We start from the raw sequence: 18,351 nt of genomic DNA on the forward strand, positions 1-18,351 counted from the left end.
CGGCTCCCACCGCTGGTCAGCCGCGAGTGCTGCCGGGAAACTACATTTCCCTACAGCACTCGCGGGGCGAGCGTCACCGCCAGTAACAGAGTTCTGGCTGACGCGTCCTCGCCCCTATACCGGCGTTTCCTTCTACGGGGACAGTGTTTTTCCCCCCGGCGCTCGTCCTAGTGGATTTTGATAGGTTCCGGCCCCCGGCACTCTAAAAGCCATTATGGGCCACTTCGGGCTATGACCATATTTGGAGGGATCACTCCGTACTTCCGGCCCCGCCCTCCTGGGCCGCGACGGTGATTCACATCAGCTGCCATTTGTCCTAATTAAGGCCACTATATCTACCCCTCACCACCAGACCATTGTATCCAAGCGGTCCTGAACGAGAGGTCGGTATAGGCGCACAGAGAGCGCCCACCTTTGATGCAGTGAGTCAGACAGCGTGGGAGACACAGATAAGACATCTCTGTTCCCTTTTTAATTTTTAATTTATTTTTCTTATTTTATCTTCCCACTTCCCTTTCTCTTCCCTTTTTCCTCTCTTCCTTTTTCCTATTCCCTTTTTTTCTTTTTTCCTCTCGTTCTTTCTCCTTTTTATCTCCTCCTCTCCATCTTGACCTATAATCTTTGACTCTATTTTCCATTTCTCTCTCTTTTCCTCTGTCATTGGATCCCCTCTCTCTCTACTCCTTCCCCCTTTTTTCCCTACTTTTTACTCTCCTTTTTTCCTCTCTTCCCCTCCCCTGCATTCCTTTAACTACCTTCATGATTATCGGTTTTTCCTCTGCTCTTTCTCTTTTTTTCCCCTGGAACCTTAGAGTCTGACTATAAGGGGACGCTCCCTCTCCAGGATACCAGAGGCTAGTAGCCTCAACTGTGAGGGTAAGAAATTGTCTTCCCCTCCTAATGCGTACCGTGAATTACCTACCTCGATGCTATTGCGATTAAAATTTTGCAACCAGCACTTCTGCGGCATGCATGAATTGTGTCACGTGTGGAGTGGTGTGCTGTGTTTTATTATTCACTATGTTTTGGTCTGTTTTCATCCCTTTTTCTTTAGGTCCTCCCCAGATATTTTCTTGGTTAAGGTAGGCCCTCCCTTCCCTATGTGATTATTTTCGCAGTGTTTAAGTAGGAATCACTACAGGGATCCAATGCCCTGATGAATGCCCAGAGACTCTCCATAGCTCCACCATAAGGGCAGAAACATGTCGGCTACCCCACTTTAGACAGGTGACCTTGTGAGTCATTGCTCTCACACTGGTTCCCCATCCTTTTTAACCACACCACACAGGACCCCCATTAAAGTTACCCGGGTACCTGAGTAGGTGTTTTTATTTCCCTAGCATAGCTGGATCCCTATTTCCAGGAATAAGATTAATTTACGCACTCCCTCCTGTTCTTTTAACAGTGAGGTCGAGTCCGCCCAGGTGGCACTGTCCTACCTGGGTGGGGCTAGGTGGTCATATGATGAAGCATGACACTATATAGTGTGTGAGACCACCTAGTCCGTAAAGGAAACTTTCCTCTCCTTGTTTTTTTTCCCCAGCTCCTCTCCTTCCCCCCAGACCGAACACCACTACACAGCCCACCCAATTTTCACCTCTAGTTGAGGACTACGAGTGGTCTAGCGTCACAATTAGTACACTACTGACCCCCCTACTTTATAAACAACCCCGTACTCCCCTTTTTTGTGATTGTGGTTATGTGGGAGTCGAGTACGGTTTGGTTTTTTCCCCTTGCTCCCATCCGCTCTCCCTTGTGTAATGTGATAGTAGAGCAGCCGCCCGGCTGCGAGAGCTTTCTTATCCTTATCTCTCGATTGTGAGAGTCGTAGCTTGCTGTCTCCCAGTGAGCACCCTTATCTCGTCTGCGTCCCTTAGAACTTCGATTCCCGCTTCTGTCTTCTACAATTAGATCCTTTTTCCCTCCTCCCTTCTCTTCCCCCCACCCACACCATGGCAGATGGTCTCTCCTTCAATGACGAGGAAGTATCAGCTATCCTCGCAGCCCCTTCACTTCTTGGGGACACGGCTTTGTCAAAAAGTTTGTCCCAACTGGGGGACTGGGACACCCTAGTGGAATTAAAACGCTCCCAAGTTAAGACTATACTACATGGAGCTGTTCTCACGGAATACCTCCGTAGTAACTCTGCACCAAACGGACTACTCGTCACTAATGAGCCCCGCATATTCCTTGACGACTTTGAGTTTCGTAAAGATTGGTCACTTATAGCATGGAAATGCACTCGAGATTGGCTGATATTAATTATAAAAACAGCCACTAGGCTTTCTGAAACCCTACTGGTCCAGATAAAAACCAGTGAGAACAACCTGAAGTCAGGTGTGAGTATTCTCTCCTTCAAAAAGAAACTGGAGGAGTTAAACAAAAACATGAATGAATATAAAGAATACCTAACCCAGCAAAAAATAGCCAAATTCCAAAAAGATCTGAATCGTTTTTCCCTGGAAAGGATAGATCCCTACACTAAACCTGATTATGTAGCAAAGAATTCCACCAACACTTCTGACACCTCATCCGGGGGCAATATCAGCTCAGACAGTGACAGTAACTCTTCAGGAAACATACGACATCGCCGTGGGCGGCGTGGGCAACGTCGAGGAGGATGGAACTTTCCACCGGCACCTCCCCTTTACCCGCCTTATTTTAACCAACAATGGGGTTGGCCAAATCAATATGGCCCTCCTCAACAATATCAAGCACCCTACCTGCAACACCCAGCCCAATGGTCCTTTTCCGAACCCCCGCCGCCTTTTTTAGACAGAGGTCACGGGAGGGACAGGGGGAGGAGAAAAGAGGTACAGTGGCGCCCAAAAGAGGATGCTTTGGAAAATCCACTACACAGGGATTCCGTCCCAGGGACCAGCAAGACAAAGTGAAACTGGCCCCTGAAAAGACAAGCAACATCATCAATCTAAGCAACCGGAGTTTGAGCCAAACCGAAACTCTAGCATTAAACAAAGGTTTGAACTTTGTACCTACCCCGAAGGTTGACTTATTCAGAACTAGAACAGAACTAGCGGGCCTGTTCCGTAAGATCCGCCTAAAGACCTTCTTCCTTGGGAAGGAATATGACACTCCCACACAGAACACGGGACTACGTCCCAAGTCTACTTTCTGTCCCCCGGCAGGGCAAATGCCCCCAGAGGTACTGGCTTTCGAAAAATCAGTATCCCTAAAAATCAATGGTCTCACTGAAGCACCCAACAAAATATTCCACAATATGAGCCAAATCGAAATAGAGTCACTGAAGGGCCTCACAGCTGACCCCACCATCATTATAAAACCAGCAGATAAGGGTGGGGCCACAGTGATTCTCCCACAACAAATGTACAGAGACGAGTGTGAGCGACTACTAGGGAATACCAGACACTATAAACGTTTGGCACGTGATCCTACTATTGATGTCCAAGAAGAAATCGCTTTCCTAGTATCTAAAGGGAAAGAAAACAACTGGATTACAGATCATGAGGCATCATTCCTGATACAGACCAATCCGAAAATCCCGTACTTTTATATTTTACCAAAAGTACACAAAGAAAAGATTCCCCCCCCCCCCCCGGACGACCCATAGTTTCCGGTCTAGGCTCAGCACTAGAGCCTTTGTCAAAATTCGTGGATTTCTTTCTACAACCACTAGTTAAAAGAATCCCGACCTATCTGAAGGACACCACCCATGTCCTCCTTTTACTGGATTCTATAACCTTTGACAAAACCAAGGAGCTCCTGATTACCCTCGACGTGGAGTCACTATACACCAATATTCCGCAAGAGGCGACCTTGGAAGTGATAAGTGATCTGCTGGAAACTCACATGAATGAATCCCAAACCCCTCCGGGTTTTATCCTGGACTTAGCACATCTCGCTCTCACCAGAAACTACTTTAAATTTGAGGATAGTTTCTTTTTACAGACACAGGGTACATCAATGGGCAGCACATTCGCCCCTAGTCTAGCATGTCTATACGTTGACCATTTTGAAAGACAAATTGTCTTGAATGAGGAGAACCCCTACCGTGACCAGATCAAACTCTGGAAGCGATACATCGACGATGTACTGCTAATATGGACGGGAAGTAGGGTAGAAGCCCAGGCGTTTGCAGTTTGGCTTAACGGAGCAAACCCTTTCCTCACATTCACAATGAACATAGGCGACAACAAGTTACCTTTCCTAGATTTACTTATCTATGAGCATGATGGAGGGTTAGCCACTGAGGTATACTACAAACCAACAGACTGTAATAATCTGTTACAATATCAGAGCTTCCACCCTCGAGCTCTAAGAGATAACCTCCCGGTTGGGCAGTTCCTACGGTTAAGACGAAACTGCTCTTCAGTGATTGACTATCGCAAACATGCAGACAAATTAACTGTGAAGTTACACACCAAAGACTATCCCCCACACCTAGTGAGCAGGGCTTTAAAAAGAGCGCGCAATAATAATAGAGACCAGCTGCTACAGCCCCACGCACCGAAGTCAAATTTGGACAAGATCGTTTGTGTGACCACATTTAATCCTTTATCTAATGAAATTCAAAAGATCATAAAAGACAATTGAAAAATCCTGACTTCAGGTGGCTTACCCTTTGATCCACCACTACACGCGTATAAGAGAGCAAGTAATATACGTGATACGGTGGTCCATACCAGACCAAAGGAGAAACGGCGACCCGCACAGACCACACTCTGGCAATTGGCCCCCCCTGCTGGTCACCACCCATGCGGCAACTGCAGTGTTTGCCCCTTTACCCAAAAATCCACCACCATCAACCTCAACCTTAGAACCCCTTGGGTGCAAAAATCATTTACCAACTGTAACAGCAAAAACGTAATCTACCTAATCAAATGCCCTTGCCCACTTCAGTACGTGGGGATGACCACAAGAAAAGTTAGCATCAGAATCTGTGAGCACAGGAGCACGATCAGGTGCAAACGAGATGCTACTAAACTTACCAGCCATTTCTTACAAAAAAATCATTCCCCAGACGACATGTCATGGACAGTCCTGGAACAATTTTCCCCCTCGACCACCAACATGTCTGAAAAACTTTTTAGGGCTGAGCAACGCTGGATTTGGAGGTTGCACACAGACACGGTTGGATTAAATGATGAGATACCGTGGTTCTCTCTGCAACCCTAGAACCCACTTGAATTTTTTCTGCCTAGGAATTTTTTCTGCCCACGGACTTTCTCTTCTCTTCTCTCTTCTTTCTCTCTTTTCCCCTTTTTTTCCCTTTTCTCCTTTTTTTCCCTCTTTTCCCCTTTTTCCCCTTTTTTCCCCTTTTTTCCTTCTCCCCTTTCCTCCTTTTTTTTCTCTTTTTTTCTTTTTTTCTCTTTTTGTCTATACGCCTTCGCTACTTCCTCCTCTCTGAAAACAATAAAAATTTCCCTTCACTTCTCTTTCTCATCTCTTGTGTGTTCCTCTCTCCTCCCCTTCTCTGTTCCCTCCCCCATCCTTTCTTCTGTTCCCCACCTCCCTCCCCTTCTTATTTTCAGTTGCATTTTTATTATTTTATTATGTATAAAAAAAAAAATTTATATATATTTTTTATCCTTTATTTTTATTTTTATTTTCATCTCCATTCTTAATTTTTATCTTCATTTCCATTCTCCCCCCCCTGCCCTTGTTCCGTCCCCGTTCCCCCTCCCCTTCCTCCCTTCCCCTTCCCTTTCCCCCCCCCCCTTTCCTCCTCCCCCCCCCTCTTTTCAGTTTGCGCTCCCCAAGCGCACTGAGCCGCCCGTAAACTCCGTTTCCCGGCGGCTCCCACCGCTGGTCAGCCGCGAGTGCTGCCGGGAAACTACATTTCCCTACAGCACTCGCGGGGCAAGCGTCACCGCCAGTAACAGAGTTCTGGCTGACGCGTCCTCGCCCCTATACCGGCGTTTCCTTCTACGGGGACAGTGGTTTCCCCCCCGGCGCTCGTCCTAGTGGATTTTGATAGGTTCCGGCCCCCGGCACTCTAAAAGCCATTATGGGCCACTTCGGGCTATGACCATATTTGGAGGGATCACTCCGTACTTCCGGCCCCGCCCTCCTGGGCCGCGACGGTGATTCACATCAGCTGCCATTTGTCCTAATTAAGGCCACTATATCTACCCCTCACCACCAGACCATTGTATCCAAGCGGTCCTGAACGAGAGGTCGGTATAGGCGCACAGAGAGCGCCCACCTTTGATGCAGTGAGTCAGACAGCGTGGGAGACACAGATAAGACATCTCTGTTCCCTTTTTAATTTTTAATTTATTTTTCTTATTTTATCTTCCCACTTCCCTTTCTTTTCCCTTTTTCCTCTCTTCCTTTTTCCTATTCCCTTTTTTTCTTTTTTCCTCTCGTTCTTTCTCCTTTTTATCTCCTCCTCTCCATCTTGACCTATAATCTTTGCCTCTATTTTCCATTTCTCTCTCTTTTCCTCTGTCATTGGATCCCCTCTCTCTCTACTCCTTCCCCCTTTTTTCCCTACTTTTTACTCTCCTTTTTTCCTCTCTTCCCCTCCCCTGCATTCCTTTAACTACCTTCATGATTATCGGTTTTTCCTCTGCTCTTTCTCTTTTTTTCCCCTGGAACCTTAGAGTCTAACTATAAGGGGACGCTCCCTCTCCAGGATACCAGAGGCTAGTAGCCTCAACTGTGAGGGTAAGAAATTGTCTTCCCCTCCTAATGCGTACCGTGCATTACCTACCTCGATGCTATTGCGATTTAAATTTTGCAACCAGCACTTCTGCGGCATGCATGAATTTTGTCACGTGTGGAGTGGTGTGCTGTGTTTTATTATTCACTATGTTTTGGTCTGTTTTCATCCCTTTTTCTTTAGGTCCTCCCCAGATATTTTCTTGGTTAAGGTAGGCCCTCCCTTCCCTATGTGATTATTTTCGCAGTGTTTAAGTAGGAATCACTACAGGGATCCAATGCCCTGATGAATGCCCAGAGACTCTCCATAGCTCCACCATAAGGGCAGAAACATGTCGGCTACCCCATTTTAGACAGGTGACCTTGTGAGTCATTGCTCTCACACTGGTTCCCCATCCTTTTTAACCACACCACAGAGGACCCCCATTAAAGTTACCCGGGTACCTGAGTAGGTGTTTTTATTTCCCTAGCATAGCTGGATCCCTATTTCCAGGAATAAGATTAATTTACGCACTCCCTCCTGTTCTTTTAACAGTGAGGTCGAGTCCGCCCAGGTGGCACTGTCCTACCTGGGTGGGGCTAGGTGGTCATATGATGAAGCATGACACTATATAGTGTGTGAGACCACCTAGTCCGTAAAGGAAACTTTCCTCTCCTTGTTTTTTTCCCCAGTTCCTCTCCTTCCCCCCAGACCGAACACCACTACACAGCCCACCCAATTTTCACCTCTAGTTGAGGACTACGAGTGGTCTAGCGTCACAATTAGTACACTACTGACCCCCCTACTTTATAAACAACCCCGTACTCCCCTTTTTTGTGATTGTGTTTATGTGGGAGTCGAGTACGGTTTGGTTTTTTCCCCTTGCTCCCATCCGCTCTCCCTTGTGTAATGTGAGAGTTAGCTGTCAGACAGAAAAACAGAGATGTCAGTGGTACCCATAAGGTACACTGGGAGGAAGGATTCCTGTTCAGCGAGGCAAAGGACCCCAAACTAGAGGAAACCAGGAGGTTGGTGGTCCCCCAACAGTAGAGTTTCTCCTTAACCTGGCCCATGGCACCCCCTTGGTTGAACAACTGGGGCAAACCAAAATCTGGGGGAGTTCAATCATTTCTATTGGCCCCAGATGTCAGAAAAAGTAAAGGAGTTCTGTGGCTCCTGTGTCACCTGCCAGGCCATTGGCAAGGAGAGTAGCAAACCAAATGCCCCAACATGCCAATTCCAGAGGGGGCGTGCATTTGAAAGGGTGGAAATTGACATTGTTGGTCCTCTGGACCTACCTACTTCTTCAGGACATATGTTTATTCTAGTGGTAGGGGACCATGCCACTAAGATACCCAGAAGCCATGCCCATTAGGACAGTTACTGCTCCTGCAGTAGCTAGAGCCCTCCTTAGTATTTTTTACTAGAGCGGGGTTTCCTCAAGGGGGTCATGTTAGACAGAGGCAACAACTTCATGTGTGACTATCTGAAAGCAGTGTGCGATGAGTGTGGGATGACCTATAGGTTCACCACACCTTACCATCCACAATGAAATTGCCTTGTTGAAATGCTTAACAAGACCACGAACACCATAATTATGGGTTTACCAGAGAAACTTAGGAGGAGATGGGATATTCTTTTTCCATGCCTACTGGGAGGTTCCTCAAAAGTAGTAGGCTTTAGCCCCTTTGAACTGCTCTTTGGACACCCTGTCAGAAGTCCTTTAAGTTTGATGAGAAAAGGCTGGAAGAGACCTATCAAGGAGCCCAAACAGGACATCCTAGACTATGTACTAGGCCTTCGCTCCACAATGGCAGAGTACATGAAAAAAGGCAAACGAACTTGGAGGCCAGTCAGGAGTGTGTCAAGCACTGGTATGACTAAAAGGCGTCTATGGTTGAGTACCAACTTGGGTAACTGGTTTGGGTGTTGCAGCCTGTAGCACCCATGGCACTCCAAGACAAATAGACTAGGACTTACCCTATCTTGGAAAATAAGGGAGATGCCACCTACTTAGTGGATGTGGGTACCCCAAGGACCTCTCATAGGGTGATACATATGAACAGTCTCAAGTTACACCATGATAGAGCAGATATGAACATGCATATGGTGACAGATGGTGGGGAACAGGAAGAAATTGACCCTCTCTCAGACCTGTTGTCTTCCAATGTCAAAGATGTCAAAGATGGTTCAGTGGAAGGAGCAGCACTCTCTCCCACTTTGACAAATCAGCAACAGATATGCTGCCGGATTGATTTTCTTGACCCCAGGTCTGACAACATGGTGTACCCATTATGTGGACACAGGTGACAGTCTACCTGTCAAAAGTTACATTTATAGACTGTCAGATCAGGTCAAGACTACCATAAAAGCAGTGGTTAATAAAATGCTAAATTAAGATTTTGTGTGGACTCTAGAGGCCTAAATGCAGTCACAAAGACTGATGCTCACCCCATTCCAAGATCTGATGAGCTCATAGACAGGTTAGGGGCTGCAAAATATCTGAGTTCCTTTGAAATGACTTCAGGTTATTGGCAGAGAGCCCTCACACCAGGAGTCAATGAGCCGTTTCAACCCTAGAAGGCCACTTTCAGTTTAGAGTGATGCCCTTTGTGTTGCAAATGCACCTGTCACCTTCCACAGGTTGGTGAACAGAGTTCTTTCAGGTATGGAAAGTTTCAGGGTAGCAGCATTTCATGATGACATTGCTGTTTCAGTTCCACCTGGGAGGATCACCTGGTCTACCTCAAGGAAGTGCTTCAAGCCCTTCAACAGGCAGGCTGACTATCAACGCAAGCAGGTGCCAGATACGGCAAGGGACTGCAGTGTACTTGGGCCACCAAGTTGGAGGAGGCCATCTACAACCTGTCCAGCCAAGGATGCAAACAATTCTAGCCTGGGAAGCTCCAAAGACACAGACTCAGGTCAGAGGCTTTTTAGGCCTGAATGAGAACTATAGGAGGTCTATGAAAGGGTATGGGACCATAGTGGCACCTTTAACATACCCAACCTCTAACAAGGAAAGTAATTTGGGCTGATGCCTGTCAAAAGACCTTAGACACACTAAAGGAAGCTCTGTACGTATCAACTTCCTAAAGACACTTGACTTCACAAAAGAGTGTGGTTTGTTGTTGTAATGATATGTGGGTTTTGACCACTGACTCCATGCTGCACTTAGCCTAGTACTACACTTTCACATTAGTGACCATCAGCTTCATTAAGCCTATTGACTTCATCTTAGCATTGGATACTGCCATGTTAAAAGCTGCAAGTGATTTTCCTTGTTGTTTTTCGTGTATTTTTCTCACCAAGGGCACAGGCTGGTAAGAAAGTACTCAGATGGCAGGGAAATGACTTGTTTTGGATTACCACCTGGGATTGTGGCCACATCACGACATATTATTTTCAAAGCAGGCCTAAAGCAATCAGCATTTTTTTAATAATAAACTTCTGCAGGGAGAGGGAAATTCTAAAATCTTTCTCTCTCGTTTGTTCAAAGTATAAGAGGCCGAGACCAGATGGACCGGGGACAGAGAGTGTTTGCAGGTCTCAGGCACATCCGGGACGCTGGAGTGTGCCATCCTTCCTGTGAGGATAATTGATCTCTCTCTCCTCAATCGATTCTGGGATCTGGCTATTTGATGCTGATTTGGAGAGAGATGAAGGAGTGTTGACCTTGCCTCATGATGTTGCATACTTTTTAATTAATTATTTGCTTTGCATTATAATATAGATACATATATTTGATGTGTATATTGCAGTGGAGAATCATTTGTACATTATTGCTGTGACCATTTTTTAAACGTGTGCTTTCAACATGCTAATCTCCTTTTAGGAACCTTGCGCAGTGAAATAATAAATGTCTTCTCTGGACTAAGAAGTGCATTCCAGAGATTTTTGTCAGTGCATGAGTGTTTCAGCTCGGTCATTAGTAAAGCAAAACATTTTGGTGCAGTCTAAAAGAGAGGCTGGAAGTGTACGATTTAAAAGTGAAAATATGTTTTTATTCAGAGTTAATGGAAGCACCGTAAACCATGTCTGAAAATGCATGTGAAATTAAAATGCCCTATGATGTCTTGGCAAATGTGTTTTCTTGTTTATCATGACTTTCTAAATGTTGGGATGGGTACTTGGATAAAACAAAATTATTTAATGTCTTTACATGTTTAGAAAAGGTGCTTTTTGAACTGAATGATATCCCTTTTGTTTTTGATAGGAGGGTTTGCATACTTCTGTCTGCTTACTGAAAAATGCATGAGAAGTGTATACAGTTATAATATGAAAATCAGAAATTAAAGACACAAATTTACACAAAAAATACTGTAACTATACAGAATGAGTTATTGCAAGATAAGGCTGATATCTACCAAGCCGTCACAGGGACATCTGATTTTTCACATTCTAGTAATGAGGAGGTTAAAAAAGGTGGGAGCCAGTCAGAGCTACAGGAGCAGAGCGTAGTTCGTGCACAGCCAATATTTAGATGAAAAACACAGAGTAGCCCACAGAGATTGGCAGGAGTTGAAATGCATTCTTTAAAAGATTACACCCAGCAAGAAGTTAAGGATGTTAACAATATATTCACAGAGCTTTTGCAGAGTAAAATGTGGATAATTCATTCAGACAAGACACAGGGACTATCGCAAAATGTGCGGTTCCTAGGAATTCAGTGGAATCCAGGACATAGAGAGATGTTGTTACAGGTAAAACAAAAGATTTTGGAGTTTGCTACTCCTCGCACTAAGCAAGAGACATAGCGACCCTTATCTGAGTGAAATATTTACCCTTTAGTACAAAGTGACAAGAAAAAAACATGAGTTTGAATGGGGTGAAGAGCAGCACTGTGCTTTTGATTTAGTAAACAAAATAATTCAACAGGCTTTAAACTTATGGACAGTGCAGGAAGGAGACATTGTGCTGCATGTACCTATCCAGGGACATTATGTAAATTGGAGCAGGTGGCAAAAGCAGAGAAGAACCGGAGTTTCCCTGGGGTTTTGGATTAAAAAGTTATCTGATGGGACTTTGAAAAACTGGAGTGAGCACTTAAATGAAGCCCTCCAGATTCTGAATAACAGACCCTTGACAAATGCTGAAACTGCCCTGATGCAAATGTTAACCCTCATACAACCACATGTGGCCACCAATACCATTGTCTACTGGGGAATAAAACCTAGAGCTTCAGCTCCTTACAGAGCCACACCAGAATCTGCAGGTCTTGACCTACATGATTACAAAATTGCCCAACTTGTTATAAGTCCAGTGTAGGGAGGATTGGTGAGGAAGGGGACTGCCCCAGCCCTTCTGACAGTACAAGGAAAAGGAGGCTTTGGTTCAACTGACAAAAACCCTGATGCTAAGGTGTGGCTGAAATCTCCAAATGACCCTCCAGAACCTGCAGAAATTATACCCAGGGGCCCTAATAATGTTCTGCTGCTCATAAAACAAGGAAAGGAAAAAGGGGAGCACATTTCATATGACAAATGTTATTTGCAAGAAAGATCATACTTATTTATTTTACAGATCATACTACGACTTGCCTCTGACCATGAGTGTGCTGTGTGGTCTCCCTTCTGGCGTGTACGTGTGGGGTCGTGGGAGGGACAGCACCCCCAACCTGAACCTGATTGATCAACCACGTCGCACAACACCTTTACTGCATCTGAATGACAACATTTGGATTCAATTTGGCACTAATTGTGCTTCACAGATCAAAGTTCTGCATGGGAATAATGCAGAGTACCATGGATGTTCTATCAACATGTTTGATCACAATTCTACTGGAAATAACACATGGCTTGTTATCACCTGATGACAGCTGCCAGTCGCATTAAGAATGTTTAAGTTGCCAGCTGGCTGACTATTCTCGTATGGAAACCTCACTTTTACTTACATTCCAGCAAACATCCTTTACATGATTAGGACTCGTGAATTTCCATCTAACTCTATACCAACTCGTTATCCTAGAGAGTGTTATTATCCCAATCAGAATATATGAGTTTCAGTCTTTTTATTGCAGGAGTGCCTGGTTTAACTGTTTATAATAAAAAATACGTTAATCCCACTTCCACTGCTTTCATGTGATTGCTCTTGTCATTTCATTATGTTGCTGCGCACAATGCATACCTGATTTTCTTGCAATGTTTTTTGTTTAGGAAAAAAAGAGAAGTAGATTTTAGGATTATAAGGGATGCACTTGGCCTAGCACTACACTGTCACATTAGTGACCACCAGCTTCATTCTGCCTATTGACTTTATCTTAGCATTGGACACTGCCATGTTAAAAGCTGCAGGTGATTTTTCAAGTTGTACAATGCGCTCTGTCTTGTTTTTGTGTATTTTTTCACACCAATTGCATAGGCTGATAAGAATGTACTCAAGACGGAAGGGAACAGACTTGTTTTGGATTATCACCTTGAGCTTGTGGACTCATCCCGACGTGTTATTTTCAAAGCAGGTCTAAAGCAATCAGCATTTTTTTTAATAATAAACTTCTGCAGGGAGAGGGAATTTCTAGAATCTTTCTCTTTTGTCTGTTCAAAGCATAAGAGGGTAAGACCATATGGACCGGGGACAGAGAGTGTTTGCAGCTCTCAGGCACATCCAGGACGTTGGAATGTGCCATCCTTCCATTGAGGATAATTGATCTCTCTCTCCTCGATCGATCTGGCGATTTGATGCTGATTAGGAGAGAGATGAAGGAGTGTTGCCCTTGCCTCATAGTGATGCATACTTTTGAATTCATTATTTGCTTTGCATTATAATATAGATACATATATTTGCTGTGCATTTTGCAGTGGAGAATCATTTGTACATTATTGCTGTGACCATTTTTAAACGTGTGCTTTCAACATGCTAATCTCCTTTTAGGAACCTTGCGTAGTGAAATAATAAATGTTTTCTTTGGACTAAGAAGCGCATTCCAGAGATTTTTGTCAGTACATGAGTGTTTCAGCTCAGTCACTAGTGAAGCAAAACAGTTGTCCAAACTGATGCTTCAGAACGTGGGATGGGGGGGGTTTCAGTCACAGATGAATGACCAGGGTCAAGATGAACCAGTTGCCTTTATTAGAAGGCGACTCCTCAGAGAGCAACATTTCCATTCAGAGGAAAGTATTTGCTGAGGTTTGGTTCTGAGGAAACTAAGACTATTTGTTTGGGACACACTTCAAAGTTCAAACTGACCACAGACCTCTCAGGTTCAGATAAAAAGAAAGAATCCCAAACTGTTGAGGTGAACCATCTCCCTAGAGGGTATGGACTTTACAGTGGAAGACCGATCTGTGACTGAACATGTCAATGCAGATGGCCTTCCCAGGTTTTTCTGCTTAAATGATAAGACTCACTTGGATAAGAGTTACATTGATAATCACCGTTCGTCTAGAGCGGGCCATGTAAGGAAATGTCCCTTTTTTGCATGCTCACCCCCACATTTTTAGACATGCACTGAGGCCTGCTAACCAGACCTCAGTGCCAGTATTTTAACCCTGTACAAATTGCATTTGAAACTGGATACACCCAATTGGCGAGGCCTGACTTACTTAAAAATCCCTAGTATATGGTACCCACAGCATGTAAGACAGAGCGTCACTCAGGGCTGCAGCAGTGTTTGTGCCACCCTTCATATGACAAAGTACAAAATGGCTCCCACCCTGCCACTGCAGATAAGACAGACAGTGTTTTCACTGCTGGATCGACTTTGGCACTTAAAACAATGGCAAGCCACCCAACCCCTTAATATTATATGTACGTCTCCCTTAAGAATGGCCTGTAGAGTCTCATGGCTGCCAGCGTTATTTTGTTAAGTAAGACATATATTTGTCTTAGCAGCAACACTTCCAAATTGTTGTTTTGCTGCGGGTAAAGTTGGTAGTCCCATTGGCTAAAACAGAGTTACTGACTGGCATCCAAACCTGGCTAACTTTTGACTGGGACTACCAAACTGGGTCATGTAAGGTATCAAATTAATTGTGGCAATAAATGTGACCTGATGCCCAGGTCGAAAGTAATGTCACTATTAAAGGTGGGCACATTTTAGAAAGTTGCCACTCTGTGCTCTGTTCGTCTAATAGCCTCACAAAGGAATACACCTTGGCATACTCCCCGCCTGAGGAGACGTGTAAACAACTCCTAGGCATGGGAACAAAGGCACTGCCACAGCAGTGAAGTGTTACCTCTGCCAGGATGGCCACTTGGGGGTCAATTGGGGGGTTAGCCCGTAGGCATTCTTCAAAGGAGAAGACACCTTTGATGGGCCATCTGGCCCAATGCCCCTGAGCAGGATGCCATTTGTTCCTGTAGACAGCCTGAAGACAGAGCCATAGAGGGGACACTCTCTCACAATCCGGTTTTACCGTGGGCGTGTTGCCCTCAGGTAGCCACATCTCTAGCTTGGGCTACCTTGCTCCTCAAGACTGAGTAAGGTCGTGCCATCTTGAAGGGAGCAAGAATGTGGCTTTTCGGGATAGCCATCACATCATTCTGGGACAGACATCACATCACAGGGATATCGTCACTAGGTAGGAGGGGGCCCAGTAACCCATTGGCTGGTGACCGCATGGTCCCCTCAGGACACTTTCCTGGGATAAATATGGCACCCCTGGCAAGCTGCCCCTCAGTACTAGCTGGACTTGAAAGAAGGAAGAGAAGAAGACCACTATGCACCCGTTCGAAGTGCACAAAGAGAGACTGTGAGGCCAGAGCGACTGCACCTGCTGCACTTTGGATTAGCAGAGTTTGGACTGCGTTCTGCATTCCTGGCTTGGGAAAAAGCTTATTCCAGGCCCCAGTCCGAAGCAGAGACTCCAAGGGTCAGTGGGCTTGTCCCCCAGGATCACACTGGGGACATCTAACATGAAAGAGCCCAAGACACACCTCTAGTAGTCACCACAGTAGTTTTGCCAATACCGGACACAGGGCACCCCAAAAGACAATTCTGCGATAGCCAAAAGGTGTCTGCTGGACCCGTGCATGTTGGCTGTGACTGCATTTGACACCCAAGAGAGACACCAGCCTCCATGAAGGATTTGCACCAGGATCGCTTTGTTACAAAAGTGCAAGGCCTGCATCTGCAGCCCTTTGAACCCTGCAAAGAGAACTTTGTGAGACCCTGAGACCTGTGGACATAGTACTCCCCCCCTCAAAGGCATTCTAAACTTGGAACTATTGCTTATTGCTTCCTCCAGCCCCAGTATGTAGATCTGCGGAATGGTGGAAAAATAAGGACATTTTTGGTCTTCAAGCCCTAGGTTAGAATTAGCCCTGGTTTAATCAAAAAGGCTATTATCAGAGCTCTTATATAATGTGATTGCTGCCATAATTTGTCAACGCACTACAAGGCATCAAAAGGACAAGTGGATTTATGAAGCAACCTGTCCCATGAACGAGTAGATATTCAATTAAATTCCACACCCCTGTCGCCATCACAGACGTTTTGCAGATACTTGGCACCACAAAGGACAATCTGGAGATAGCCAAAAGGTGCACACATGTCTGCTGGACCCATGGTTGTTAGTTGTGATCGGATTTGTTACCAAAGATTTGCACCGTAACTGATGTGTTGCAAAAGTGCAAGACCTGCATCACAGCCCTTGAACCCTGCAAAGAGGACTTATTGGGACCCCGAGGCCAATGGGCAGTCATCCCGAGTCACCTGTGGACCGAGGACTCGACATGACTTCACCCCCGAGAACCGCACTATATCAGGAGCATCCTTGAGCCTACATCCCTCAGCATCAGGACCACTCCATTGTTGTGTATGTCGGTCTTACTTTAAATTTTGGATCTTGCTCTAAAAATGCTTTGGTGGCGAGGTAATTCTATACAGTATGCTCTCTAATACCCCCAATCCTCTATTCTGTTGGATTTGGTCACCCAACTTGGGCTGGAGTTGTTAAACTAACTTATGCAAACTTTTCAAAAGTTTCCAAACTTTTTGTTGGCCAAACCTTGCTTGCAGTTAATACTTAAGGTATTTATTATTTCTAAAATCTGTACCTCTGGAATCCTTCGGTGGATTTTGATGATTAAGGTGGATTAAAAAAAATTATAAAAATCTGCTTTCTTTTTTTATAAATCTGTATCTTGTTTCTTTCGTGTTGTGTGACTTTATTATTCTATTGTTTGGCACGGTTAAATGCTTTAAACGTTGTTCCTCTGCGAAGCCTTGCTGCTCAAGGCCACAGCTACCCAAGGGTGAGTTTAAGGTTCGATAAACGTACCTGACTGGTCCTAAAATGGTATTTGTTACCAGTCATATACCATATAGCACATCCAAAGTCTCACATATTGATCTCCTTCCTATGGTTCTTTCCATGGGCCCTAGTTTCCGGGGACGGTGTGTGCTATGGCTGGTTAGTGTTCGAAACTAACAAAACAGGCTGTGCGAGATCGGGTCCCTGCGAGTAGAGGCTGGTCTTTGAACGGCTAATTATGGCCGGTGTGGTGGGTATAGAAGTTTCACTTTAGAGCCAGGAGGGGCTGGGCAGAGCACAAGCATGTGGTATATAAAACGGCGACCGTTTCCATAGAAACCAACGCCGTCACACACTATGGCTGTCTGAGACACTGCACTCCTCACTGAATGGAGACACTGAAGTACCCCCTACGATCGCAGAGGTGAATTCTAAGGGGGTGCCCACTTTTTCTCAGCCAAAACATGCAGACTCCGCGTTTGATATGCACTTGCTATTTATTACTTGCTAGCGTCTTGGCGCTCAGTTTAGTAACAGCCTAGTCTTACAACAGCCCAAGCTCAAACTTGTTCTGTAATAAAACTGCACCGTCAAAAAATAAACATATATTTAAAATGAGAAAGCAAGGCAACACATCTCTCCGCACTCACCTAGCAATGTGGGGCCAGCGACGTCTGATTAACTAGCAGGGACGTGCGCAGCGTGAACGTACAGCTGCCACCAGGCGGCGCAGAACGTGCGGGAGCTGGAGACAGTCTATCCCTGTTCCTGTCTCCTCCCTCTCTGCGCAGGTTAGTTGAGGGGAGGAGTCTCTCGCGGTTAATTATAGGCCCGGAAGTGCGTGTGTTGTTGGTTTTATAATTTTTTGGATTAACGGCGAAGTGGCTTGAATGGTAACAGTCCTGCCTCTATCTCACTGAGTGTGTGAGAGCGGTTTTCGGTTTTATTTCTGTGTGTTTTAAAAGACAAAAAGCGTCCCATGATCTTAAATGGAAGGTTGTAGAGATGAATGTGTCACACTTTGACTACGCACCGAAAATAACAGTTATGGTGTTTAAAAGGTCTCGAAATTGGTTCCTCTTCTAAAAACATGTTCTGGTTTTGCCTTCAAGAGAAATGACTTGCTAAAAGGTATGATTATGCCTACAAAATAAACAGTTGCGTCACTGGAAGTGACTCTTCCCTCCATGCGCCCTTGTAAACGCATATGTCAATATTTTAAAACCGGAAAGTGGGAGATTTAGAGAAAAAAAGTGTTAATGTATTTTTCCCCATTGACTTCTGTTGAAGCTAAACCATTTTTAACTGGGTGACAATTGAGCCAAAGCCATTTCTGTCTTTAAAAATCGGGAGCCATCTGCCTGAATCTGGCCTATTGGCATGTATGCTGTGAAGCAGTGGTTCTCAACATTTTGAGTCTTGATGACCCACCACTGAGTCACTGCTGGAAGGCGAGAGCCCTGAAGCACTTTGTACGATTTATATTTCCAATATTAAAGCAGTAATTCATCAAAAATTCACGAAGTACACACCAAG

At 45.1% G+C, this 18,351-nt stretch overlaps 1 protein-coding gene across 2 annotated transcripts in view; it reads right to left on the reverse strand.

Annotated features, from left to right (window-relative positions):
* PACRGL (parkin coregulated like) overlaps positions 1 to 17,623 on the reverse strand; it is a 157,130-nt gene extending 139,507 nt beyond the window's left edge. The window contains exon 1 of one of the 2 annotated variants that reach the window (XM_069234732.1): positions 17,466 to 17,623. The gene's annotated coding sequence lies outside the window, so the exon portion shown is untranslated. The remainder of the gene's footprint in view (positions 1 to 17,465) is intronic. The other variant, XM_069234725.1, reaches the window with a different exon arrangement.
* Between the last annotated feature and the right edge of the window lie 728 nt (positions 17,624 to 18,351).

The sequence above is a fragment of the Pleurodeles waltl genome, chromosome 1_2 (genome assembly GCF_031143425.1).
Source record: "Pleurodeles waltl isolate 20211129_DDA chromosome 1_2, aPleWal1.hap1.20221129, whole genome shotgun sequence".
NCBI lineage: Eukaryota > Metazoa > Chordata > Amphibia > Caudata > Salamandridae > Pleurodeles > Pleurodeles waltl.